The sequence below is a fragment of the Balaenoptera borealis genome (genome assembly GCF_965194805.1).
Source record: "Balaenoptera borealis genome assembly, chromosome: 3".
Classification (NCBI taxonomy): domain Eukaryota; kingdom Metazoa; phylum Chordata; class Mammalia; order Artiodactyla; family Balaenopteridae; genus Balaenoptera; species Balaenoptera borealis.
In genome coordinates, this window is record NC_138866.1 from 158,163,058 (window position 1) to 158,190,931 (window position 27,874).

The 27,874-nt window shown below is 40.5% G+C and overlaps 3 long non-coding RNA genes across 6 annotated transcripts in view; 2 read left to right on the forward strand and 1 right to left on the reverse strand.

Moving 5' to 3' along the window:
• LOC309625960 overlaps positions 1-27,874 on the forward strand; it is a 431,996-nt gene that overhangs the window by 20,079 nt on the left and 384,043 nt on the right. The window lies entirely within an intron of this gene.
• On the forward strand, positions 991-27,534 carry LOC309625959. 4 transcript variants are annotated; one of them, XR_014242830.1, is made up of 4 exons: positions 991-4,885; positions 6,077-8,471; positions 13,604-13,764; positions 14,570-27,534. It is a non-coding gene; the product is annotated as an uncharacterized lncRNA (long non-coding RNA). The 4 variants fall into 4 exon arrangements; XR_014242831.1 differs by having other exon boundaries at positions 991-4,758; positions 4,853-4,885; positions 6,077-13,764; XR_014242832.1 differs by having other exon boundaries at positions 995-4,885; positions 6,077-6,250.
• LOC309625964 lies at positions 13,696-22,148 on the reverse strand. The gene is made up of 3 exons (XR_014242840.1): positions 22,061-22,148; positions 16,748-16,850; positions 13,696-14,272 (listed from the first exon to the last, which is right to left on the reverse strand). It is a non-coding gene; the product is annotated as an uncharacterized lncRNA (long non-coding RNA).

A 27,874-nucleotide genomic window follows, 5' to 3' on the forward strand; every position in this document is an offset into this window, starting at 1 on the left:
TCTGCCAGTTCCTCTCTGTAGGGAGCAGAGTTCCAGACTGTGCCAACATGATTAGGAGCAGAGGAGACTCAGCAGTGGAAAGCGAAGCGTCACTTCCCGATATCTACGATTAAAGAGGTCGAGCCTAAACCTTGGTCCTGGATAGAACACGTTTTATGGGGCAACAGTCCTCAAATTTATTTTTCAGAAATCAGCAATATTTCTCACGGCAACCACTCAATTTATGGGCCCTTTCAGTGAACAACTGTGGAGTACCACCGTACCTCTGCTCCAGGTACCCTGAGCATCACGACGGATACTGCCAAGACCACAGTCCCTGCCTTTAAAGCCTCCTTGCTGGAACTCAGGGTCCAAAACTGTTACCCTTGGGGTAATCCCAGCCTGCTGCCTGCTTTTGTGTCACTGTGATCGAAGAAGGATTTTTACATTTTTTAATGGTTGAAAAATCAAAAGAAGAATAGTGTTTCTTTTCTTTTTCTTCTTTCTCTTTCATTTCTTGTGACATATCTGGCTAAACAAAATACTCATTAGAATAACCCCACTCTGCTACTGTGCTAGCCATGGATGTCAAATTGCTGGGATTTGGGGGATTATCTTAAATACGCCAAATAACCAATTACTGTGATTTCTGGTTTACAAAATGTTGGATTACTGGATGTTATTGTTCATTGGAAATTAGTAGGAACTTCTAACTCCTGAAATAGAACTATATTTGAGACAATGTGTCCAACATTGTATATGATCATTAAGCCTGTTTTTCTCTCTGCTAACCTGCCTTTGAAAACATCAATAGAGACTGAAAGGCAAAAACCTTACAGTTTTGCCTGGGGTCAACTGCTGTGATTTAGTCTAGAAATAACTAGATAGGAGTCAGACTTATAGGAGACTCTGAAATTGGATCATTGCCTCTGCAGCTTGGTTTGCTCTTGAGGTTAAGATTTTTGGAAGGAGATCAATAATTATCAGATGTATCAAATCCACTGAAAAAATAATTACACAGGGGCTTCCCTGGTGGCGCAGTGGTTGAGAATCTGCCTGCCAATGCAGGGGACATGGGTTCGAGCCCTGGTCTGGGAAGATCCCACATGCCGCGGAGCAGCTGGGCCCGTGAGCCACAATTGCTGAGCCTGTGCGTCTGGAGCTTGTGCTCCACAACAGGAGGGGCTGCGATAGTGAGAGGCCCGCGCACTGCGATAAAGAGTGGCCCCACTTGCCGCAACTAGAGAAAGCCCTTGCACAGAAACGAAGACCCAACACAGCCATAAATAAATAAAATTAAAATAATTACACAATATTTAACTGATGTCATAACATGAGAGAATGGTCTTTCTTGAAATAAAGAATGATACTGATACTACTATCTGTAAATCAAGATAAGAACCCTACAACTCTCTCTCTGTCTGTCTGTCTCTCTGTCTTTCTATGTGTGAGCATGTGTATAAAAATGTAAAACTATATATATACACACACACACACACACACACACACATACATTTCTCTTCTTTTTTCCATACTAAATGAAATAATGACTATAAAAAGTATAAAGCAGCCTGAACCTACAAAAGTTGTCATGGACACTCTAGGTAATTTTGTTTCAAATTGATAGATTCAAACTACTTCCCGATGAGTAGAAATGAACTAAATCATATCAGTAGCTTTTATGAAATACATTGGTAGTTTAACTTACTGAAATTTATTAACTGGCGTTCCCTGTAGGGGTTAACCTCTCTCTCTTCTTACTTGTTTGGGTGGGGGGCAGTGAATTTCTTCCTTCCTCCCTTTCTTTTTTCTTTTTAACATTTCTCACTCATTCCTATAACTGACATGCTAAATGCTTCGAGAATGTGGACGCCAAGTGTCAACTAAAAGCATGCATACAAATATATGTAAATTTTCAATATCCTGCTTTTATTTATTCAATAAATAAAAATCGAATAAGATTTGCAATACCTTGTAGATATATGCTTTTATTAAATTTTTTAAAAAAATATTAGCACTTATGAAAGAAAAGACTGGTGGGATTGGTCATGGAGGAGGGGATTGAAATTTGTGGTGAAACCAGGGAGAATGGATAGTTTTACTGCAGGGCAATAAAGGCAGAAGAATGTTTTTGCTAATGATGATGATCTCTCCCATCCCTTTTCTTAACCATACTGTTTTACTGGTCCGTGTGGCCACTAGGAGTTTTATGTTTTCCATGATTTCCAATGAGCTTACTCCATTTGGTGGAGGAAAGTTACTGAATGCATAGTACATGTAATTTAAATTTTGTAACTGTGTGAAAATTTTCTTATCTATGTAAAATTACTAATCTGAAAAAACTTATTTGTTAGATTGTTAATTATGTTTTGATTCGGAAAATGTATATGTGATTGTTCAAGGAACAGAAGAAACTGGCTAAGTGTTTGTTGACACTTCTGGGGGTGTGGGAGGAGCCTCCTGCTTCTGTGCATAACGTTCATTTGTTTTTCGTTTGTATCTTCTGTTTAAAATGTTAATGCACTTGGGAGAGGGGATGGTCACAACCACTCTAGTCTGAGTGAGTTTATCCTCTGTTTAACTGAAGGTAAAGACACTCTGTGTACACAGCTGGCCTTGGAGGAGTAAGGACAGGACACACCATCAACGTAATGGAAGAGGGGCGGCGGGGAGATGAGGTTGAGGTACCCAGCACTAACTCAGCGCCCAGCGGAGAGGAACATCTCTGATCCTACGGAGGACTTTGCAGCTTGTATAAAATGACACTTAATCATTAAATTATGGGGAAAATCTTGTTATGTTAGTCTTGAATAATAGACAAATCTTAAACAAGATGTAAGAAAAAATGAAGTTACTCTATATTTGTCATTTTCACCCCTTAAAATTTAAATTTTTCCAAGTTTAAGATGTTTATATAAAAGTGCTATGGTACCACTTTTCTAGTTTTTCAGAGTAATCTAAATTATGTCTTTATTGAAAAACATATTTATCTGGTCATTGTTAACTACTGGAATCTCTCTGGAAGGATATTCACAGGAAACAATTGATATATTTAATCACTATTTTGGGGTCCATATATTATTTTTAACACAGTCTGTAAAAAACAGTCCTGGCCTCTCCTGATGCCAATCTTCGGTTGCAAGGATATATCTTCTAGTAATTACTCAAAGTTAAAATGATCTATACTACTCTGTGCACGTAAGGATGGCAGGTGAGAGTTGAGAATAGATAACGCATCAGCACACAAAGCAGAGAGGCAAGGAGAACAGATGTAGTCACAGACATAGGAGTTCAGGAGACCAACCCTTAAGTTGCAGGGACGAAGTGTCAAAATGGCTCAGGACTCCCTCTGACACTGGGGAACTGAGAGCTGAAGAGTCCTCACCTAAGTGCTGTTGAATTAAAGACAATTCAGTGACAGAAATACATGATTTTCACCCTACAGCTTTCATGAAACAAGTTGGACAATGCGTATGTTTCTTCAAAAACAAGCTCTATGTGTTGAGAGCTAAGGATTGGGCTATGCCATCTCATTACAATTCTGGACTTCCTCTTTAGCATCTGACAAAGCTTCTATATTTTCTTAAGACCTCCCAGAAACAAACAGGCAACACTGAAAAAAAAAAAAAAAAAAAAAAGGAAGTTAAACAATGATTGGCTAAATTTGAAAGATACATAACTTTTTCACATGATACTGTTCCTAATGCAACACCCCTTTCTCTGCTGTTCTCCCATTTTTCAAATAAAGCCACCCTGAGGAAGTGGTGTCAATCAGCTTAATTAAAAATACTTCCTTCATCTTTGCTACAGTACACTTTCTTCTTCTTGGCTGGCTTTTACCGAAATGAGTGATTTAAGTTCTTAGAAGAGATTGCTGCTCGTGTTACAACAGCTGATGAACATGGGACCCCCTCTCACACTTGCTCTTTGGGGACCTGTAGTGTAGTTAGGTAAGCAGCCATCTCATTTTTCATCATTGCAGTTTTACTGACATTGAAATGAAAGATGCGAGGTAGCTGTCAATTTACTTCTTCAGTTTGTTTTGGCTTTTGTGCTTTTCCTCTCAAGGAGCTACCTCTGAGGAAACATGAAACTTTTTTTTTCTGCTTACTTATTGTCACTATAAAAGCAATACCTGCTCATTAAAGAAGTGGAAAAGAATAGAAGAAAGATAAGAAGTTACTGATAATCCCCACCACTTAACAAACAAACACTGTTTATATTTTCCTTGATTTTGAAACATGTTTAGGAAGTCTTTGTACATTATTTTTGTAGGTTTCCAATAACTGGAAATGAGAAAGCTCCTCAATCTGTTCTGGAAACTCGACATTCTTAAATGGTTACTTAAGCCTAAAATATTTCAGTCGAGTTAAACTTTGACCAACCCAGGTGACTAGTTTATAGGTCTTAAAACCTTGTGGAATACTTTGTATCAGCAAAGACCACACACCCCGAATTCCTGGACGGTGTCTGGTGTTTTCTTTCCCTAAGTATTTCAGACGCATTCTTCCATTTGAAAGCTTTGCATCTTACTCAACAACTTCTGTATCTAAGCTATGTTAAAGATACATGGAAAAGAGATGACATCACAGAGCTGATTTTGTTCTTTTAGCCTTCTGTTCAGTTGAAGTTGAGCAGCGGTAATGAGTCATGCTGTCTTGTGACCAGCCGGGCACTTTTCCAATCAGAGAGACTGTTAAGATCTCTGACAACAGAACCTGTCATTGTTTGAAGAGTAGATATCAACGGTGACCTGTATACTTGGTGATCCAGGCTTCTGTGAGTAACAAAATGCGTTCCCATCCCTGCTGAATGACAGAACACCAGTAATGAGGTAGCACTTAGTAAAGCTGACTCATTTCCTCGTTTATAGATGAAGGGGATTGTCCAAGAAATAATCTCCCAGGTAAGTCATGGTTCCTTCAGGTAATACGTGGTGAGTCTTTTCAAAGCAAGGCTGACTGTAACACTGCCTTGTCAGTGATAAGGTCTATGAAAAAGCAAATTTCTTTACGAAATAATGTCAGACATTAAAAGCCAGGTCCATTTTTATCCTTAACCATGGATGCATTGCTGATTTCAGATGCTACTCACAAGAAAGAATTCCCGTTGCACAATCAGGTGTACAGATGATTGAAATTTTCCCATTAATTAAAATGTGGTATCAGTGTCAACTTTCCTTTTTATTTTCCACCACGCACATTTTGTGGTGACGCTGCAGCTGTTACCCTGGACATCTCTGGGAGATGTCTGTGGGGGAGTGCTGGGTACCCCCTCCATACAGCCCCGTTCCACGGGGCTGTGGGATTTCCAGCCAAGTCAGGTTGACTTGAACTGACTCAGCAGGTGCTGCCATCTTGGGAAACCAGGAGACCTCCTCCTTCCTGACTTGCTGTAATCTCCTGGGCTTTACAGTCAGGCTGCCTTTACAAACACATTTCTCAAAGCCAGTTTGGAGCATATTTATTTTTTAAAGTACAAGAAGCCTGTTGGGAGAAAAACATTAGATCAATGCAATCCTCTGAATACCACCCAAAGTCGTAACTCATTTCTTCTTAGACTAGATTTTATTTACGAGTATTTTTTTTTTCTTTGAAGCATAGTTGATTTGCAATGTTTCGGGTGTACTGCAAAGTGATTCAGTTATACATCTATCTTTCTATCTATCTATCTACTTTTTCAGATTCTTTTCTATTATAAGTTATTACAAGATACGGAATATAGTTCCCTGCGCTATACAGTGGGTCCTTGTTATTTATCTATTTTATATTTACTAGTGTGTGTCTGTTAATCCCATGAGGATTCTACAGGAGTGGAAATAGTTTCCTCTAACTAGGATTTCATTACTTTCACTCATTTATAATGTGTGCCTTGCCCTCTGTTGCCTCTTTCCCTACTTGGTATGCCTTCTTCTGAATTCTCATGGAACTTTAACAGTTGTGCCATTAATTCTTTTTGTTGTTGGGAAATCACAAATTATGAAACGTTAAACTGCGCACATTTAAAAATAACCTAGGCTTTTCTGCTGTTTGGGTAAGGCCACTTGCTTGTTTGGGGTTGCTAATGGGAATAAATGACCATGTGTGATTACTTCTAGATCCAGCTTGTTTGCCCGGAGGAAAGAATTCATTGAACAGCCACAGACTACATTCCAGAACGTTAGCCAAGCACTTTGCAACAGGGTACCATTGGGTCATAGCAAGGCCTGCCACCACTCCTGGCAGAGCGACTCCAAATACCTGCCCATGGGACAGAGGTCTGGTTGCAGGAGGTCAGTACGGGCTCTCATGGCAAGAATTTTCATGAGTGCTTCTTTCCTCCGTTTAGTTTCTTGATAAAGGGCCATTGGAATTTTTAAGTCTCTGGAAATGCGTGGGACTCTACTTTTTTTTCAGTAGGTGCTTTATATGCTTTGCTGTGAGTTCTCCCAGTGAACTTCGATCTAAATTCTACATTGCAGGGTGGTGATGTGAGTGTGTGTGTGGGAGGGCGATAATTTCAAATACTTCAGGACCCAGAATAGATTTGTCACTGTTATTTCTCTCCTTCCTTGCCGACAAATCACAATGCTATTGTTCCGTGTTTGGAATCTGAGAATCTGCAGAGGCAGCTCATTGGTCCTCAGGGAGGATGACAATTAGCACGGCAGGTGGAACGCTGCACCTCCCGACCTCCCAACCCCTCTTTTATCTGTTTTACAAATTGGACAACTCTGCTTTGATCTGCTTTTGTGTAAGAGGTCATCGGAGCACGAGGAGATAAAAGTTGTCAAAGCTGAGCCCAGAAAGAGGTTGGTGCCGCCACGTGTGGTCACTCAGAAGAGAAGTAGGGTTGGGGCTCAGGTAATGTGTGTGAGCTGCCCGTCCAGGTGGGCCTCCTCTGGATTCTCAGGGGCTTATCCGCAGACAGCCTTGAATGGATGGTGACGGAGAGCATCCTCCTGGAGCCCAGATGCCTCGGTGCCTGTATTGGGGGATGGGGCCTCTAAGGAGGTGGTAAAGGTTAAATGAGGTCATCAGAGAGGATCCCTCATCCAATAGGGTTAGAGGCCTCAGGAGGAGACAGCAGAGAGCTTCACCCCCACCCCCACTCCCCACATTTTCTCTCTGTCTGTCTCTGTCTGTCTCTCTCTCCTCCCTGTGAGGACACAGTGAGAAGGCAGCCGTCTGCAAGCCCAGAAGAGAGCCCTCACCAGCGCTTGGCCATGACTCCAGCCTCCAGAACCGTGAGGAATAAAGCCCTGTTGTTTTAGCTGCCTGGTCTGTAGGACTTGGTTATGACAGCCCGAGCTGACCTGTACCCAGAGGGGCCTCTCCTTCTGAGGGGCCAGTCCTGCTTTCCCCACCTGCCCTCTGCTTGGTGGTGCTCTGGGTTTTCTCACAGCCTGTGCGTTCCTGCCTCCCATCTTGATTAGAAGCTTCATCCTTAGGAGTCCAGTAACAGGCTGTATCATTATTTGCACCCCTCAGGCACTAGCCGAATACATTTCTCACACTATAAAGTGTAATATTTGCTGATTGATTAACTAGTCTGAGAGATGATTAGCCAAGTTGTACCTATATCTTGAAATAGTTTGTTTTTACTTTGGTTTCAGAATTGGCAAAGAAATATGGGGATACTTATGCACAAAATTTCTGGCTACTTGGTGATATGAGTGTGTTGTTTATTTTCTCCTGGAATGATCCAGATTCAGAGAGTTACCTCAGCACTGACCTTTATCTTGCATATAAACATAAAATGGGGCCCAGGACTCCAAATTCTACAAAACTCACTGTAATTTTCTTTGAATGGTGGTCATTTTATCAATAATATTAAAATCCCATTAAATTATCTGATCCTAGACCAGGGTGCTTCATACTGTTCTCTTTCTTTGTAATTATTTAATCTCTTTTTAGTAGAAAAGAGGAAAAATCCCTTGAACCAGAAAGGATTTCTTTCTACTCTAACAGTATTCCTTTTTTCACTCTGGGTGAAATAAACTTAACAGAAAGGAGCTGAACTCTCCACTCCAGGCCACACGATTTAATGTGATGCAGGATTTTCAATTAATGGCAATACCTTGGACTTGATCAGAAAATCAAGCCACGAGAACTGAAGCCACAAGGGGTTAACACTTTTTCATTGTTTTTACAGAAAGACTATGTATGTCAAAAAATAATCCAAAAAGGATTTTTCATTTGCATTTCTAACCTAAAATGGCCCCATGCTTAATTTAACGTGCTTGATGTGCGTCATGGAATTATCAGTTACCTTTCTATTAAATTGCAAAAATCAGGGACATTTTGTTTAATCAACACTAATGTTCAGAAATGTATTATCCGTGATGTTATCTGTTCTATCTGAACTTTGCCAAATTTTTTTTAAAAACTGCTCTGCCACCATGTCATTAAATTACGACATCTGAGTGAAAAGGCCGCATCACAAGCTAGTGGCCCTGTGACTCGCCTGAGCCCCACCTGACTGATGCCATTGGCTCCATCCCAGAAGCAAAGGTGAGGGAAGCAATGACAATTATCTCAGTGATTTTGGCCACTGTCTTCTTCCTCAGCAACACAAAGGTGGCACAGGCGAAATGAGAGAGACAGTTGATGCTGTAAAAGTTTTGCTCAGGCTGTTGAATTTATTTAGATAATTGCTTAAAAAACTTCTGCCATGTCAACTTCGTTCTTCTGAAATGACTCTGTGTCTTAATACATTTAGGATTACATTCAGCTGCAAGTTACAGAGAGTACAATTAAGAGAGGTATTTCACACTGAGGTTATATTTAACTCACATAAAAATACATACTGAGGAGGAGGGTTTGGGGCTAAAGCAGCTTCATAGTAACATCTTTAAGGATCCAGTGTCCTCCTCTCATTTCTGACCCTCCTCCCTGCCCTATAGGGTTTATTCTCATGGTTCTAGGATGCCTGCTGCCCTTCGAGGCAACTCCATGTTCAGGTTTTTTTTTTAAAGGGGAAGATGGTTGTTCAACAGGTATAAAGTTTCAATTATGCAAGAGAAATGAGTTCTAGAATCCGCTCTACAACACTGGGCTTATGGTCAACAATGCTGTATCGTACAATCGCAAATTTGTTAAGAGGGTAGATCTCGTGGTAAGTGTTCTTATCACAAGAAAGAAAGCAAGCAAGAAAGAGAGAGGGAGAAGGAAGGAAAGAAAGAGAGAGAGAAAGAGAGAAAGAGAGAAGAAGGAAGGGGAGAAGGGAGGGAAGGGGTTGGGGACAGCAGGAAACTTTTGGAGGTGATGGATAAGTCTATTACGTTGATTTTGGTGACGGTTTCATAGGTGTTTGCACTCGTCCAAACCCATCAAATTGTACACATTAAGTATGTGTAGATCTTTGTATATCAGTTATGCTTTAATAAAGCTGCTAAAAAGAAAAAGAAAAAAGGGAAGAGTCCAAGGAGTCTTTCTCCTGAAGAATCCTTTTTTGTTTGTTTTTTACATATTTGAGAAGTATGGTCCTCCCAGGAAATTCTGCTTACCTCTCACAGTCCAGAACTTGGCCACATGTCCATTCCCAGCTGCAGAGGGGCTGGAATTAGCTTTCTAGCCTCCACAGCGAGCGGGGGAAACAAAAGACAGGGATTGAAAGGCTTTTGGGTGGCAAACCCACCCCCTCTGCCATCCCGTCTTTCATGGATGCGGTGTAAGAGGCATAACGGACAGTCACGTTGTGGGTTTATCTCCTCACTTTGTTGACTCTCCCCAAACAAAATTCCAATAAAAAAAAATCCCAATTAAACAAGGTCCTACAATATTGCATGGAGAACTATATTCAATATCCTGTGATAAACCATAATGGAAAAGAACATAAAAAAGAATGTATGTATATGTATAACTGAATTGCTCTGCTGTACAGCAGAAATTAACACAACACTGTAAGTCAACTATACTTCAATTTAAAAAAAAATCCCAGTTGATTTTGACTAGTTCACTGGAACTAAGAGTGACACGAAATGATCCACAGCAGGTTCGAACTCTACTGCTGTCACTCACCAGCTGTATGACCCGGGCAAGATACTTCAAGCCTATAACCCTCAGTTTCCTTATCTCTAAAAATGAGCTTCCGCCCTTGGTAGATTTCGACAGGAACAGCTCTGATGTGTCACTCCTTTCGTATGAATTCCTCTTCACACTGAATCTAGGCTTAGCTCAGACCTTCTTTAGCCAGTGGGACATCAAAACACACAAAACAAGCAAACAGAACACAGTGAGCATGAGGTCAGCTGGTCTGAGGGGCAAGGTGTGGGGAGGGGGTGGCAGAGAGGAAAGACCTTCCAGGAAGAGGGGCCCAGCTTCTAGCTGTCCCAGCCAAGCCCAGCTCCTGGTCACCTGGGAGCTGACTGCAGCTGCCTGCAGAAGCCCAGGCCAGACCTGTGCAAGGTCTAAGCAAAACACCCATGGGTATGTTAAAAAAGTCGGGCATTGTTGGTTTAAGCCACTAAGTTTTGGGGCAGAAAAAATAACTGGTACACACACCAACTTTCCAGTGTTGCTGCTGGGATGAATTACAAGGGTTGTGAGGCACAAAGCGAGCACTGGAAAATACTAGTTATTATTATTGTTGTCGTTATTGTTATTTTCCGTTGTACAACATAGATACATGAAAAAGACTTGCCAATTAGAAAAAAAAATAATCTGCAGATACTTCCTTAGCACCTGCAATCTGTTTGGCATTGTCCTGTGCTATGGGGCTTTTCTTTAAGAAGATTATATCCTGGCTGATACATTTAAGATAAAGAAACAGTGCATTTATTACCACAGGCTATAAATACACGATAGGAGACCCAACTCTATGAACGTAATGAGTAAACATTCAAGGAATCAGTACAGGTTTTTGGAGGAAGCTTCACAGGAAAATGTATTTCTTGGTCTTGAGTGTAGGGAAATATTTAATAATACTATTAATATTTGGCATTTGTTGAGAGCTCCTTGTGTTACAGGCATGACAGTAAGCATTTACATGCAATTTCAGATTTAATCCTTACTATAAACTTATGAGCCAGTTTTATCCTATTTTTGTTTACTTATGAGGACCCAGAATGAGGAAGAATTAAGAAATTCCCTGATCTGTCCAATATTTCCCCTCTGATCAGCAGTAGAGCTGAGATTTGATGCCAGGGTTTCCTGATTCCAGAGCAAATGCTCTTTTTCTTTGCACAGAGGCTGGCAGAGAAATTAACTATATTTATACCCTAAGAAAGCTCATTCTGACGTTGACGGGACAGTAAATTGTTATTGTGGTCACAAGCCTACCGTGACCTACGTTCTAAAAGGTCCTAAGTAAATGTATTAACAGAAAGTTCTTTTAACGATTAAAAGACATAACGTACTGTTCTAGAGCAGAAGAATAAAACCAGCTAACACGTATCTAGGGCTTACTCTGTGCCAGGCACTTGTCCTAGTGCTTTATGCATTTGGTACTTACTTGATTCCTTCCAACAGGAGGAGGGTACATTCTTTTACTTTCCCCACTTTAAACCAGATACAGAGATATTAAATCAATCTCCAAGTCACCTGACTGAAAAAATGGTGGGTCAGGGATGGAAACCAGGATGGCAAGCTGTGTTCTGCCCACTGAGCGCAAGTCCTCTGCTAAGCGCTGTGTGAGCTCTTCCACAAGGGAACTCATACCTCGACAGAACCAAGAGGTGGACGAACGTGTACAGAGTGACAATCTCTTCTGCACATTTCAGCTCGTGCTACGCAAAGTGTCATCCCGTCAAAGACTAGGACCCTGAGCTCCAGAGAATTAGTGAGCGTGGATTTCGTTAGCAAGGAAGCTGGGGTTGAAAGCAAGGCATTCTAATCTAATGGCAGACTCACCTTTTTGGGGGTCTTTTTAACATTAATTGTATTTAATAAAAGTTCTACATGAATGTAGTTTGAAGAAAGAAATTGTTCTACCAGGCTTCTTATGAAACAACAGCTATTTTGCAGCCCCCCTCTCTGATATGTCCTCCTTCCCAGAGGAAACTTTTTTCAAATCTTTTCGCTCTTGGGATTTCTAGCATAGCTCAAAAACCACGCTGATATTGCTATTTCTTGATTTTCCAGTTCTAGGAATAATCTGTTGAATCCCCACCACGGACAATGAGAAATGACCCCTGATCATCCCCTCTCCCTCATCCTTCCATAATTACACTTTTAATCTGATTTTCCTCCTCTGCTCAGCTCCTTGTTTTCTCTGCAGTTAATGGTTTTATATTTGTTTCTATTTTGCTTAGGGTTTTATGTATTTATCACGAATTAGCCCCCAAACTCTCCTCTAGCTGGTAAGTCCTCCCTCACCATATTCACACGGTAACCGTTCTATCCCTGTTCACCCACCTCCCCAGACTCCTCTCCCAGGCAGAACCTTCTCTCTGCTCTGTTCTGCAAGAGATGCCTCCCAGACCTCCTGCAGAAGCTGCTTCTGGAATTTTCTCTCACCATCACTATGGGAATTCCCTTTACCTTGCTCTTGTGTTTTATCTCTATTTCTGAGATTTCAGGAAGTCCTTATTCTTGGTTGATTTGCTCAGTTTGGTGAGCATATCTGTGTTCGTGTGTCTGGGTCAGGCGGTGCTTGCGGGTCTGCAGAACCTCGGGCACTAGAGTGCGGCCCTGCCTGGGTGCCACTACTGAATACTGCCAGTTCTCTTCTTTCGTGCACATAGTAGGGCCACTTTTCTTCCCATCCTGCAAGTCGGGAGCAGTCGTGATTTGCTTTATCCATGAAACGTGTCTCTTCCAGCAGAAGCCTTAGGAGCCAGTGTGTGATCTGCTGTCTCCTCCTCCTTCCTTTGGTGTCTGGATGTGACTCAGCGTCCAGTGCTGGGTACGGAGGAAGTGAAGAGCAGAACTTTGTGGTGCTTGCCACTGAGATTTGGGGGTTCTTTGTTACTGGAGCAGAACCAAGCACAACCTGGCTGGTCCCAGTGCAAGTCATAGACATGAAACCTCCAGCTGCATCGTGTTGCAACTCATCCAAGTTCCCTTCAGTAACACTTGGTGATTTATCTCTTTTTCAGCAACTACTGCAGCCAGGCAAAGGCTAAGAACTTCACATTCATTATCTAATTTACTCTTTCCACTAAAGTAGGACTTGTTCTAATTTCCATTTAATCCCAGTATCCCATTTAATCCTATTGTCTAATTTAACCCACTCTTCACACTGAGGTAGGTACAATTAATCTCATTTTACTGATGAATAAAATGATGCTCAGAGAGGTTCAGAAACATTTTTAATGTTATACTGAAAGCAGGGAGCCTGGATTTGACATCAGTTCTGAATCATGCCAAAGTACCTGGAGCATAAATTTGGAAAAATCAAGATAGCCTTTCAAGTTACTTAGAGTCTTCTATTCTTTGAAAAAGTTCAAAATATAATGTAGTCCATGTAGTAGGAACATAATGTCCTCTGCAAAATTCCCCTTAGTTTTGCCAAGAATTTATAGCAGAAATAAAATTGAATTTATTAAAAATAACAGTATTTAAGTGCATGTAACTGAGTCTTTTTTAAGGCATTAAATACTCATACATTTGTATGTAGGCTTTCTAGAAACCACTTAGGATAAATATCTGATTTTGTGTTTAGAAATGTTTACACTATATATTTCTGGTTCTCTTGCTCTTAGGTTAAAATCCATTTCCAAATGATCCTGAAGAATGATTATTTTTCCCTTGCTGAGATTTCACTGAATACAGAGAAGAGGAAAGACTGAGTATATCACGAAAGGAAACACTCTATTTGCCACATTACACATTGATGAGAGCAAAGTTCCACAGATTAATTCAAGTGGGTATTTGCTGCAGTTTCCACTGTTGTAAGCCATGGGAAAGCAAACAATTCAGGTTAAAATCCTATTTTGACATGAACTGTCTGATGACTTTTCTTGGCGCTTTACTTCCCCTGAGTATATAAAAGCCAAAGAGTATTTTTTTTCACTTTTATCTGAACAATCAAAACAGTCATCCAAAAAATCAGTAATTCAATGGGTAATACAAATACTAGTTACAGTTAATTGAATTAATAGCATGATAGATTTTCCCAAAGGCGAAATTTGTAAGTCTCATGACAGCTTTTGCCTGAATCTTCAAACTTGTTGAGAAAATCCCGGAAAATTTGAATCCTGGGCTAGGGATGTGTTCCTTGCTCAAAACAGTTCGGAACTCTCTTGTGGATGTTGTAAACCTTCCACAAGGTTCACTACCTTCAGGACTGTGAATTAATGACCTTCGTTTGAGGCCCAGTCTTTCGATGTTTCTTAGTAGTAGCTGGTGATTCATCGGGGGAATGTTGATTTCTGGTAAAAACAAACAAACAGAAGTTGAAGTGTGATTCTTAAGTCATGGGCCCGACCATCCATCCCAAAACATTTCCCAAAGAGGAATTTCCTAATTCCTTTTCATTCTCTCTTTTGAATTTTAAACTGTGTGAGTCAGTGAAAAAAACTAAGGTAAAAATGAAAGGAGCACATTTTGGGATTCTGTATAGATGGACCACACACGCACACACAGAGGACTTCATATTCGTGCAGGAAGAAACACTTGTGAATGCAAAAGTCATGCTCATTTTACTTTATTTTTTTTGACTTTTGCAGCACTCTCGGACTTTCTTGTCAACGCGCTCGCCCACACTAGCAGCTTCCATGTCTGCGGCTTGACAAAGAGCTGCTCTTCCTCAGCTGTCAGCATCTGTCTGAGCGGAACCACTGCGTTTCCCCGGAGGAAATCCGGCTGCAGCCGCCCCTGCGCACAGGCGTGCCCTTCGCCTCTCCCTGCTGGCCTGGCGGCGGGCATTCTGCTCCCATTCTGCCCCCAGGCTCCCAGGCGAGGATTTCTTCCCGCCCTTCTCCCATCCCCACGCCCTCCGCCAGTCTCACTGACCACTGCTGTCAACTGGCGCCTGCCTTCTTGCAGACAGGAGAGGGTCTGCTGTCATGTTCCTGATGCTGTGAGGAGAGCCCTGGGTGACAATTCGGCACTTCTGCCCCGTGTTCAGAATTTCAGCGAGTGGTGACCCTCGCTTTAGGACCGAGCATCCCCTCCAGCCTGACAGTTTAGAGCAGCGCGCACAGATGCTGTGTCCATCTGCATTAATGTCATTGGACAGGAGTCATTTCAGCCTCTGCCGAGTCTTTCAGTTTTTCACTTTTTGGGAAATACACTATTAATACAATTTGTCACTATTCTTTAAGGAGCACTTATTATGCTGGGATTTTAGTATGTTTTACCAATTTAGTTGTCATAATGGCCTGCAAGTGCCTTGATTTTAAAACCTTATTTCCCAGGCCTTTTGAGAGCTCACTATAACCTGAGATTATTTTCCTAATGGACAGCTTCTATAATGTACTTCTTAAAAGCCAAATGATACTTATCACTTCATTTTGCATATTGAATGACATTTTTAGCTTGGTGTTAATAATCCAACATTATAATAAAAATAATAATAGCAAGGATTTGAAAATCCATTACAAATCTCCTTAAACCCAGGTGAACTCATTAACTCTTAGATAAAAGAAATTGGAATTAAAAAAAAAAGACTTGATTTCATTCTGCCTCCTGTGATGACTTTGAGGAAGAATGAGAAGTAGAAGTGAATTCTCCTGACTTCAAATCTAGTGTTGGGTTTGCTAGGATGACCAGTTAAGATAGGCTGTTTCATTTAAAAATGAAAACAGAGAAAGAAACATCCCTCTTGTCTCTGAGTCAAGTAGATGAATGTGAAAGCAAAGGTGGTGATTTCTGCTTTTGTCATCTGGAGAGAGTGGGTTGAAGGGAAACAAGAAAGAGGGTTACCAAACCTTACAAACAAAACATACTAACAAGCCAGGATTTTCAAACCATAAGCCTTATCAGAACAAGTTTCCTATCCTGCTCTTCTGTCTAAAATGTCAGTGTTTTGGTCATGCTGAGGGCTCTGTGGGGGTGACTTCAGTCATTTGCAGGCTTCACTAGGTGTAATGGGTTGAACTGTGTCAAATTCATATGTTGAAGTCATAATCCCACTACCTGAGAATGTGACCTGATTTGGAGACAGGGTCTCCACAGCGGGAATTAAGTTAATGAGGTCATTGGAGGGAGGGGCGGTCCTAATCCAATAAGACAGGTGTCCTTCTAAAAAGGGGATATTAGGACTCAGGCACACACAGAGGAAGAAGGCCACGTGTCGATGCAGTCAGAGACTGGGGTATGTGTGTACAAGCCAAGGAGCACCAAATGTTGCCAGGAAAGCACCAGTAGCAGGAGAGAGGCCTAGAATAGACCCTCCCTCACAACCTTCAGAAGGAATCACTCTGCCAACACCTTGATCTCAGACTTCTGGCTCCAGAACTGTGAGACAATAGATGTTGGCTGTTTATGCCACTCAATTTGTGTTTCTTTGTTATGGCAGTCCCAACAAGCGAATACACTAGACATCCAGGGAGTCAAAACCATGTCCAATGTAATCCAGGCCCATCAGGAGCTTACAATGAATCCACAATGAATCATAGAGTGATTCTGAAAAAGCTGACAAATAAATTACAATGAATCATGGAGTGATCTCCATGAAACACGGAGCAATCATAGGCAAATCATAGACAGAAGGCCACTAGAGTAATTCAAACAGTAAATGCTATCAGAATTCAGAGGACAGGAGAGAAATAGAGACAGGAACCTCCAAAGGTTCCCAGAGCCTAGCGTGAAAGAGCAAAGGAAGGGTGCATATGAGTCCAGAGGAAGAAAGTAAAGCCCATGGTTTTGGGGATGGAAGTTGGGAACAAAAGGCAAGACCTTACCTCTTCTCTGGCAAAGCACGTCCTGTGTTCTCACTGGCCATCGAAAGAGACACAGCCGCAAGGGCAGAAATGACCCCCTCCATGTAAGGGGCTCAGGTGTTGTCTGGGAGGAGAAAGTCATCCATTAGGCTCAAAATTTCCAGGAGGATATATGTTTATGTACCAATTCAGGCAACAATAGAAAAGCAAACCTGCAAAATTTTATTTTGCTACTTCCATATAACCCTAGAATTAGTGTAAAAATGTCAAAGTAACATGCAGGACATACCCATGGGAATGTCCTTATGTTAGGGAACAACTTTATCATTTAAAATCGTTAAAGAAAATTGGATTTGATTCTTAAAGATGGAAACATTTCTTGCCATTTGTGGAGCTTGTTGAAAACTTCATTTTCAGTGTTCAATCACAAGTAAATGTGAAAAATACTTTATTTAATAATTGACTTAGGTTGCCTTTAAATATAGCTTTGGCCTGTTTTTGTGAGCTTTTTCTTTAATTTTCTATTAGTGGGCATAACCCCTTGCTCATATTTGCTGTGACATGTCATGGTTGGTACCATCCTCTCAGCAGCTTCTGCAAACTCTGCTTTTACAGTGCAGAATACAACACCACCATAATTTTATTTTCCTCTGAGGAAATTCCCAATATGTAAGCTCAAATATTAGAGACAGTGAGACAAAGGCAATAATGTAAAACCACAATGGAAATCTGACTCACTCTGAACTTCAAAATTGCAATGCACTACTAAAAATAATTAGTCATCCCTACTGCTTGGCAAGATTTCTTCTTGGATATTCTGTAATTGTGAAATGCACTGCGAATAATTCAACCTTCTTTCAACTCCTTGGTTTGCCGTGAACAGTTGATACCTGCGTTGGCATTAACCACCTTGCAACACTCCCTTACACATCTTTCTCTGCACCAATAAAAACAGAGGAGATTTATCTAGGCCGTGTGTGCTTATTAAGAATATCCATTTTATACGTTCACTCATTGAATTAAAAATTAAAAGTGAGTAATTCTATGATGTGATTGCAGTAATTAATATATAGATAGAAAGGTTGATATATAGAAACCTTTGGTTGATATATATAAACCGTCACATATAAAAATGAGCATTGGAGTAATTGGATAGAGAGCTGATAAAATAACAATCTGCTTAATTTGCATGTAGCTCTTCAAATTAATAAAAACCAATGTACAACGTACATCCTGTACTGTTTGGAAGGCCAGCAGCAAATTATCATTGTTTTTCCCCAAAACGTAGCTCACCATTTAGGTAATATACACTCAACCTCTCAATACTTGTCTGCAGCTCAGTAGAAATATGGGTCTTGGAACAAATGGAGGAGGGACACCATTTCTCATGGTGCATACTGTGGTGCCGCTCACCATTTGTCTCAGAAATAAGTGACATTTTTTTCAGCTTTATTGAAGTATAATTGACAAATTAAAAACTGTATGTATTTAAGGTGTACAATGTGTTGGTTTGATTTACATATACATTGTGAAATGATCACAACAATCAAGCTGATGAACACATCCATCCTCACATAGTTACTATTTGTGTGTGTGTGTGTGTGTGTGTGTGTGTGTGTGTGTGTGGTGAGAACACAACATCTATGCTCTTAGAAAAATTCAAGTACACAATACAGCGTTTTTAACTATAGTCACCATGCTGTAGATTAGATCCCCAGAACTTATTCATCTTAAAGCTGAAAGTTTGTACCCTTTGACCAACATCTCGCCATTTCCCCCACCCTGATACCCACCATCCTACTCTCTACTTCTCTGAGTTTGACTTTTAGATTCTACATGTAAGTGGAATCATGCAATATTTGTCTTTCTCTGTTTGGCTTATTTCATTTAGCACGATGCCCTCTAGGTTCATCCATGTTGTCACAAAGAGCAAGATTTCTTTCTTTTTTATGCCGAGTAATATTCCATTGTATGTACATGCCACACCTTCTTTAAACGTTCATCCCTCAGTGAGTACTTAGGTTGCTTCCAAGTCTTGACTATTGTGAATAATGCTACAATAAACATGGGAGTACATATATCTTTTCCAGATAGTGATTTTATTTCTTTTGGATATATACCCAGAAAGGGGATTGCTGGGTCATATGGTAGTTCTATTTTTAATTTTTTGAGGAAATTCCATACTGTTTTCAAAAATGGCTGAACCAGTTTTTATGCCCATAAACAGAGTATTCCCTTTGTTTCACCCCCTTGCCAATACTTGTTGTCTCTTGTCTTTTTGATAATAGCCATCATAACAGGTATGAGGTGGTATTATATTGTAGTTTTGATTTGCATTTCCTTAATGATTACTGATGTTGAGCACTTTTTCATGTATCCATTGGCCATTACCCGTTGTAGGTCTTCTTTGGAAAAAATGTTTATTCAGGTCCTTTGCCTATTTTTACATAGAGTTTGTTTGTTTGTTTTTGGCTATTGAGTTATAAGAGTTCCTTGTATACTTTGGATAGCAATGCTTTATCAAATGTATAATTTGCAAATATTTTCTCCCATTCAATAGGTTGCCTTTTCACTGTGTTGATTGTTTCCTTTGCTGGGCAAAAGCTTTTTAGTTTGATGTACTTCCACTTGTTTGATTTTGCTTTTGTTGCCTGTGCTTCTGGTGTCAGATCAAGACATATTTTAAAGACTAAGGATAAGCAACCCTTGGCTTTTCCAGAGCTCTGTCAGAGAACCCTTCTCAATGAATAGCAAAGATAGGAAACATTCCAAACCATAGAGCAAATAATGCTCTGAGTATTTCCTTTGGTTCAGGAACAGTTTTCACTTGGTTATGGCTCCCTGCCCCTCACACCTCATGATGATTTACATAGAATTATCTTCTCTGAAAGGAAGCAAGCAGTGTCCTTACCTCTGATTCAGAAATAGTCTTCATATCCAGCCACTTTCTTACTTGTGTTTTTGTGAAACAAGTTTGTTATAAATTTGGTAACACAATTAGCCTCAGTTCACATAAATAACAGGTGTCCATTGCCACTGTAATTTTAAAGACAACCTAAGCAGATGTTTCTAAACATTTTGGGCATCACACCTCCTCAGTAAAAAGTTTTCAGTCATGATATCCAAAGACATCAATATGCGTTGATTTGTTAATTATAGATATGGAAGTCTTCTGTTATATCTTGAGCATTATACACAGAAATGTAAATTAGAAAAACTGAATCAGATAAGAATACATGTCGGGCTTCCCTGGTGGCGCAGTGGTTGAGAATCTGCCTGCCAATGCAGGGGACATGGGTTTGAGCCCTGGTCTGGGAAGATCCCACATGCCGCGGAGCAGCTAGGCCCGTGAGCCACAACTACTGAGCCTGAGCGTCTGGAGCCTGTGCTCTGCAACACGAGAGGCCGCGATAATGAGAGGCCTGCGCACCGCAATGAAGAGTGGCCCCCACTTGCTGCAACTAGAGAAAGCCCTCGCACAGAAAGGAAGACCCAACACAGCCATAAATAAATAAATAAATAAACAAATAAATAAAGAATCCTGGTCAAAAAAAAAAAAAGGTGATGATTTACTTTATAAAAAGAAAAAGAATGCATGTCAGTAGAAGTTCTAATAGTTATTCCTCGTGTACCAGTTCATCATTTCATGCAGCCTTTGGGGGGTGTGCACCCCACTTTTGAGACCCCCCCGGCCTGAGCTAAGTGAGGCCAGAGGGCGGCAGTGAAGTGCTCAAGTAGGGAATGGAGTGGTCTTTCCCCTCTTTGTGACCCTGGCTAGGTGAGGACGTTTCCTATCACCAGAGTAAAACCAAGATGGATGACAGTAACTTTTAAATATTCATTAGCATGATTCATCTTAGTGTTTATTGCTTTGTAATCACAAATGATGAATTACTTTCTTCTGGGTAAAGCACAGCTGCAAGATGTTTGCCATAATCATAGAGAGGGGAGGTGATGGGCTCTATCCTAGGGCACAAAGACTGAGATCATGGACCCCTGATCACGCATAAATCTGCTAGGCTGGGAGAAGATGGGCATGAAGGTTTATGGCTTACCTCCCATGTGCCAGGCACACTTATAGATGCTGAAATATGTTCAAAGACATCATGGCTCCAAAGCCTTTACCTAATGTTTGGGCCATAACAAATGCTATTATTATGTTTCTTGTGTAATCATCAAAATTATCCAGGTAGTTAGGAATCAATATCCTCATGGTTTTCACCTTACATTGTAAGCCACTTAAGGATCAGAGAGGTTTTACAACTTGGCCTTGGTCACACTTAGTAAAAGATGAGAGAAGTCTTTCTGATTCTATAGCTAAATTTTCAGGGTTTTTTCCTTTTCTTCTTTCTTTGTTGCTTTTTTTTTTTTTTACTTTTATCGCTGTATAATTTTGCTCATGTCAGAATGCTCATGAAGAATCCCAGAGCCCTGGAACACCCCTATTGGTTTTGTCACATCATATGGACAGTTATGGTAGATACTGTTTATTTGTCCCTATCCACTGTATCGTACACCTGTAACTTATATAATATTATACACATGCACACAAAAGTTCATGGTAAAGGTGGTTGTATTGGGTAGGGTTCTCCAGAGAAACAAATAGAATATATAAGGAGTTGGCTCAACTGACTGTGGAGGCTTGGTGAGTCCAAAATCTGATGGGGAAGGCTGGCAGGCTGGAGACTCAGTAAAGTTGCAGTTTGAGGCCAAAAGTGATTGGACTGGAGAACCAGGAAGAGCCAATGTTGCAGATGAAACTCGAAGGCCATCTGCTGAAGAATTCCCTCTTGCTCTGGGGAAGTGAGTCTTTTGTCCTATTCAGGCCTTCAACTGATTGGACGAGGCCCACCTCCATGGGGGAGGACAATCTGCTTTACTCAAACCTTGCCAATTTAAATATTAATCTCAACCAAATCACCCTCACAGACACATCCAGAGTAATGTTTGACCACATATCTGGGCACCATCGTGGCCCAGCCGAGTTGACACATAACGTTAGCAATCACAGTGGAGTGATGGCTGCTTTCTTTAATTTCAAGAGCTGAAAATTAAACAACAAAAAAAAACATTGGGCTGAGGGGCACCAAAGTGTAGCCTATACTTATCATTAAGAGTTCCTCTTTTGGAGAAATTTCTGAATTAAAGGGGATGATTTTTCTTAACTCCACTGCAATATTTCTGATTTGTATTTGATCATGTAAAAAACACATACTAGTGCGGTATACCCAAGGCAAACAGAGGTGAAGATTCACAGAATTGGAGAAGACCCTAGAAATCAGGGACTCCATGAACGTCATGTTCCAACTCCCCCAAAATTGTTCAAACATTTACCTGCAGAGCTGAGACTGGCACTGGTCCTGTGACCCGTCCAAGAGCATTTGTGGTGCATGGAACCAACTCAGCATCTACCAGAGGAACTTCACTCCTATGGATAGTATATTGGATACCATATAAGATTCCATTTTGAAAAAGATTATTTGCTAAAACAAGCTTGCAAACACTCTCTTACTTCATTTGTAATGGATATTTTTGTTGCTACCGATGTATTTCAACATGTTCAAGATACATTTGAGAACTGATGTTAGGAAAATAACTTCAATCTATGATTTGCAAGTTTGAATTTCAATAATTTGGCCCAATTTGAATTTATAAGCACAGAGAAAAGGTTAACTCACCCACTTAGTAGTTTGGAAAGCATTTGGTTTTATGTTTATTTTATCCTTAAAAAATTACGGTGCTGAATTTAATAAAATAACACAAGCTGCTTTTTTATTTAAAAATTAACTAATATGCATGAAGGAATATTGGAAAATACAGAAGAGCAGGCAGAAAAAATATAGTCAAATATACCAGTTACCTTTTTTTCTGGGAAGAGTATTATATGTGACTTTTTTCGCTTATCATATATCCAAGGCCTTTTCTGTGTTATGGAAGAACCTTGAAAAATATAATATTGAATGAGTATGCAACCTTCCATTAAGTGGTTATACCAGGGAATTCCCTGGCGGTCCAGTGGTTAGGACTCTGCACGCTAACTGCAGAGGACCCAGGTTCAATCTCTGGTCAGGGAACTAAGATCCCACAAGCCATGAGGGACGGCCAAAAAAAAAAAAAAAAAAGTGATTATACCAGTGCTTAACTAACAATTACTTCTTTATTGCTGTTTCCATTTTTTTTTTTTAACCATAAAACACAAAGCAGGGTTAATATTGCTACAGGCTCATTCTTGCCCCATCCCCCGAATTCATAGATTGAAGTCCTAACCAACATTGTGTCTGTATTTGGAGTAAGGAAGTAATTTAGGTTAAATGGGGTTATAAGAGTAGAGCCCTGATCTGATAGGATTAGAATCCTCAAGAGGGGTAGCAGAGAGCTTTTTCTCTTCTCTCTGTCTCTGTCTCTGTCTCTCTCTCATGTGAGCACACAGTGGGAAAGTGGCCATCTGCAAGCCAAGAAGAGAGCTCTCCCCAGACACAGAATCTGCCGGCCCCTCGATCTGGGACTTCCAGCCTCCAGAACTGTGAGGAATTAATGTTGGCTGTTTAAGACCCCAGTCTGGGGTATTCTGTTACAGCAACGGGGGTGACTGATCCAGTATCTCTTTCATAAAGCTCCCTCTGCATGCCCCACCTGCATCTGTTCATGTATAGGCTTCAATAGCCCATCAGATTTAAAGCACAAGTTCAATGATAAAATATCTAAGAATTCAAGATGGCAACAGCAGAACATTAAACCAAGCTGGGCCCTCCTGAGCGTGGACCCTCTGAGATTTCACAGGCCATGTGCCCACAGGACCGGCCCTGACTTTCTGGGGTGTTCTTGGTGTGAACACGTGGGCCTCGCTCACCAGTATCCATCCCATGGCTATAGATACTCAACAGAGTCTCCTGTTGGTTTGATGTTTTGTGATATGTAACCGACTCTCAGATCTATGTTAAGGAGGTTCCATGGGTCCTCTGATTAAGAACATTTTTTTAGTGGTTATTTTATAATCCTCTGTTTACTGAAAAACAACCAGAGAATCACAGAAATATAAAGCTGGAAGGAATTTCCTGTCTGGTAGTGTTCAGGGTTGTTTTTGTTTTTTAATTTTTTGTAGGCAGTGGAGCCAGTCCTTCAAGGAAAACTTTTGAAGAAGGAGGTTTGTTAAGTGGGGGCCTAGCGCTGCTTTGATCGGGGTGGGGTTGTCAGCCCGACACCCTCCCTGAAACATAATTTGAAAACCAATGATCTCATCCCACCTCCTCATTTAAAATATTTATTTATGGGTTGCCCTCTAGGGATCTTCAAAAATGACAGAATTCCAATTTTTTTTTTAAAAAAGCATTATTTTAGAGTTTTTAAAAAATGCCAGGGTACATAGGAGTGTTTGAACATGAACTTAACAAATTCTCGTAAGAATTGAGGAACAACCGTTTAGCAGTAAACGTGGCTCTCAGCTCCAAAGGGGCAGCTGTGTCCATCTCTGTCTGACCTTTAATGGTGGTGGAAAACACACGAGATAATGAAATCTCAGGACACCTTGTGATTCTTGGGTTTTGCTGGGTGAAAATAGGCCCTGTACCTTTCACCTGCTTTTTATGGCCGAGCCCCAACTTCCTTCCATTTCTTGAAGTTGCTTCACTTGTTTTACAGCCTTTGAGTTACCACCATCACTTGCCTTTTCAGTGAATCAGGCCAGCTTCTCATCTTCATAACTGGGCAAACTCATGGAATCACTCCCAGGGAGTTGGCATCACACTGCCTTTTGTTGTTTTAAGGCATTATATTGTTTTACTATATTCTATTGCTTCTATAACTTTATGCATTCATTCATTCCACAATGTGTGAATATTTCCTGGTCACATAGCTGTCTAGTTGATGCGGGGAATTGCAAAGATGGGTAAGACATAAGCGTTTCCTTCTAGTGGGACATGATATAGCCAGGGAATCAGAGTTGCAAATCAACAAAGAATAATGTGTTTTCCAACTGTGGTTTCAAACGGTTATATGCTTAAAAAAAGCCATTTTCTTTTCATAGCCCAATTAAAAATTGTATTTGGTAAATATTATGTGCAAGGCTTTAAAAAAACATTATTTTAGAATCTCAAAATGTAATAAATTAAATATATGCTTTCTGTGATATTCTTTCCATTTTAATATTTTTAGGAAAAGTAACTTGGCCTCTAAAGTGCTATCAAAGTAAAGTTGAATCAGAAACAGTTTTTAGTGAATTTTCTTATGAAGTGTAAATAGGTTACAAAAAATAAAATTAAAAAAATAAATAGACTAAGATTGTGTCAGTTAATAAGAGAGAAACTAACGGATGATAGATGTCAAATCAAGCTTTTGAAAACTTAGCTTAAAAGTCCTAGCAGGACACAAAAATAGATATAACTATGCTTCTTTTTCAAAAAAATATAATTCCTCCTCCCTCCACCTCCTCATTCTCTATTCTTTTTCTTAGAATTCTTACGTTAAGTTTACATGGTTGCCTTTCAGTACCGTTATTTACAACACTGTCAGTGTTTCCATAGTTATGCAGAAAGCCCGTTTCCATAGCAACACTCTTGGTTTCCTAAACAAATAGTATCACAGTGTTAATCTTGTTTCAATGTTATTGTACTATGTTATTAGATACAAAAATTCAAAAAATAATTTAAGCAGAGTTTGAAGCTAGGTGGGTTGGTTTTATTGTTTGGTGCTTTCGATATTAAATTTCAATTTCATATTAAAATATGTATCCATTTGAAAAATAGTGGGAATTTTGTATAGTAAACATGATACCAATTTTATTCACTAGTTATAAAACACTATAATTTAATAAGAGAGTGTTTCAATATACGAACAACATACAGGGAGAAGTTTACCATCTTCAGATTAAAATGACTGTTTTTCAGCTGGCCTGGATAATTTGCTTCCCCAAGTCTCTAAAGTCATTTATAAGCTACCCACAGCAATATTTCCCTTTGCCATTTTTGCATTTTAAGTAATTTCTACCTGTTTTGCCTTTTATTTTACAGCCCCACAGGAACAACTATGAAACAGACTTCAAGGGAAATTTATGGCTTCCGTTTTCTTTGATTGAAACAGAGAAAAATTAGTAGGTTTTTGTGTCTTTGTCTTAACATTTGCTCATCATTACCCTTAATTTCTTCTCTAAGGAGCAAATCTTTTGGCCTCTTTCAGAAATGGGACTTGACCTACCCCTAGCTCCCAGCGACGTCTGGCGTATCCAGTTTGCCTTAATTGGATAGTTTACATTCGCCTCCTCCAGGAGGGCCTCAGGGCACATGGGGGAGAAGATGGCCAACATGGAGGGTAAAGGAAATGGAAATATTACTTTTATTTAACCGAAGCGACAGGAGCTGTGTTAACAGTCCATAGCATTACCATATCCTGTCAGATGTTTGTAAAAGGCCGGCTGGGCTGTGCGCATCTGAATCTCTGTGCTCTGCGCGCTGCCTCATGTAACGTAGCTTTTCAGAAACCTGCTCTTTCATTCTCCTTTTGAATATGTCTTCCTTGAAGAATACATTTAAATGAGTTTCCCATCTCAATTTTAGCAGGAAGAGCATTGAGACAGGGGTATAATATACTAATTTGCAAAGGTGAATTGGTTTGCTCTCTTGTGGGGAAAAGAGTCAATAATGACGGAAGCTGATGTCAAACTTTGGACCCACCATGGCCCGGCTGGGGAGCTGGGGCCAGCCAGACACCAGCCCAGCCCATCCCAGCTCCGGTGTCTGAGCTGTGGGATTTGGAGCCTGGGATTTCAACCCCTCTGAGCCTCAGTTTCCTCATCTATAAGATTAGGAAAATAGCACCCAATGTGCAGCAAGCATTGTTGGGAGATTAGAGACACAAATAAGCAGCAGGGTAACACTTGCTAAGAGGCAGTCATTGTTGTGATTTACTGATTGTTCCTTCTTTTCTTTGATAATTTGAAGTTTGGGGTCAGAAAGAGCCTGATTCCTCTGTAGTGCTTCAAGGAGGTGTGTCCATGGAGACTCTGCACGGGCCGAGATTCTTCAGCTTTCCCACCATCACTGGCCTGTCTCCCGCCCCCTTGCAGCAGGCAGCTTTTATGTTTCAGTTCAGGGGAGGCAAGCATTCAGACTTCCCAAAGCTGCCTCTTCATGTGGGTTTCCTCAATGGGCAGCAGCCTCATGATGTGGAAAGCCCCTGAGAAGAGGTCCTTTCCTCACCTCCATCCCTGCAGTGAAGCTTCACCGGTGTTTCTCAACCTGTCGTATGCAGAGCAGTCATCCCAGGACCTCGCTGAAATGCAGATTTGGGTTCAGCAGGTCTAGGTCGGGACCACGTTTCTGCGCGGCTGACAAGTTCTCGGGCAATACCAAAGGCGTTGGTCCAGGGACCTCATCTTGTTTGCGAAGGATCTAAACTCCCCAAATCAGAGATTTTTCTCAAATTTATTAAGACTCCCATTAAGAACCAGTTCCTGTAGCATTGTGTCCCCAAACTCTTTGGCCTGGGTGTATTTGGGGTTCTTGTTCTAGTACAAGATTCGGACCATCCAGTCTCATTGAACTTGGCTTCCTTGTGAGCTGGAGAGATTGGGCTGGCTGAAATCTCTTGGGTCCTTTTCAAAGATCAAATGCGGTACTCTTTCTTCTTTTGGACACCAGACAAAACAGGAAAGATGCAGAATTGCCTCTATTCAAATCAGCTGATTTGACTCTCCTCTGGGTCTAAGGATTAGAATGGTTCAGTTGTACTAGGAAAAATGTATAACAGTATTTGAACTGATCATCAGAAATAGTTTAATATCCCAATCAGAAATTCAGAGATTCATCTACGAACAAGATTAGAAGCTGGCTGTATCACGTAATCATCAAAAAATACAATATGCTTAGTGTTTCAGAATTCCCTAAGAAAATGTGTTCTCATTTCCTTTTGTTATGGAGACAGTATAACAAATCCAGTTAGGTTTTCTCAGACAAAACTGTGTTTGGTTTTCTGTTCTCTTGTACTTGTGAACCCTGTTGGCATTTTAATTGTTATATCTTAATAGCAATGTGTCTTTCATGGAAACCTTTGAATGGCGACTTGCTCTTTTCTAAGCTATTTCAAAAAGAAATTGTATTTGAATGGTCTGAAAAAAAAAATTTCCAGGGCATTCTAGGGGATTTTGTCACTTGGGTT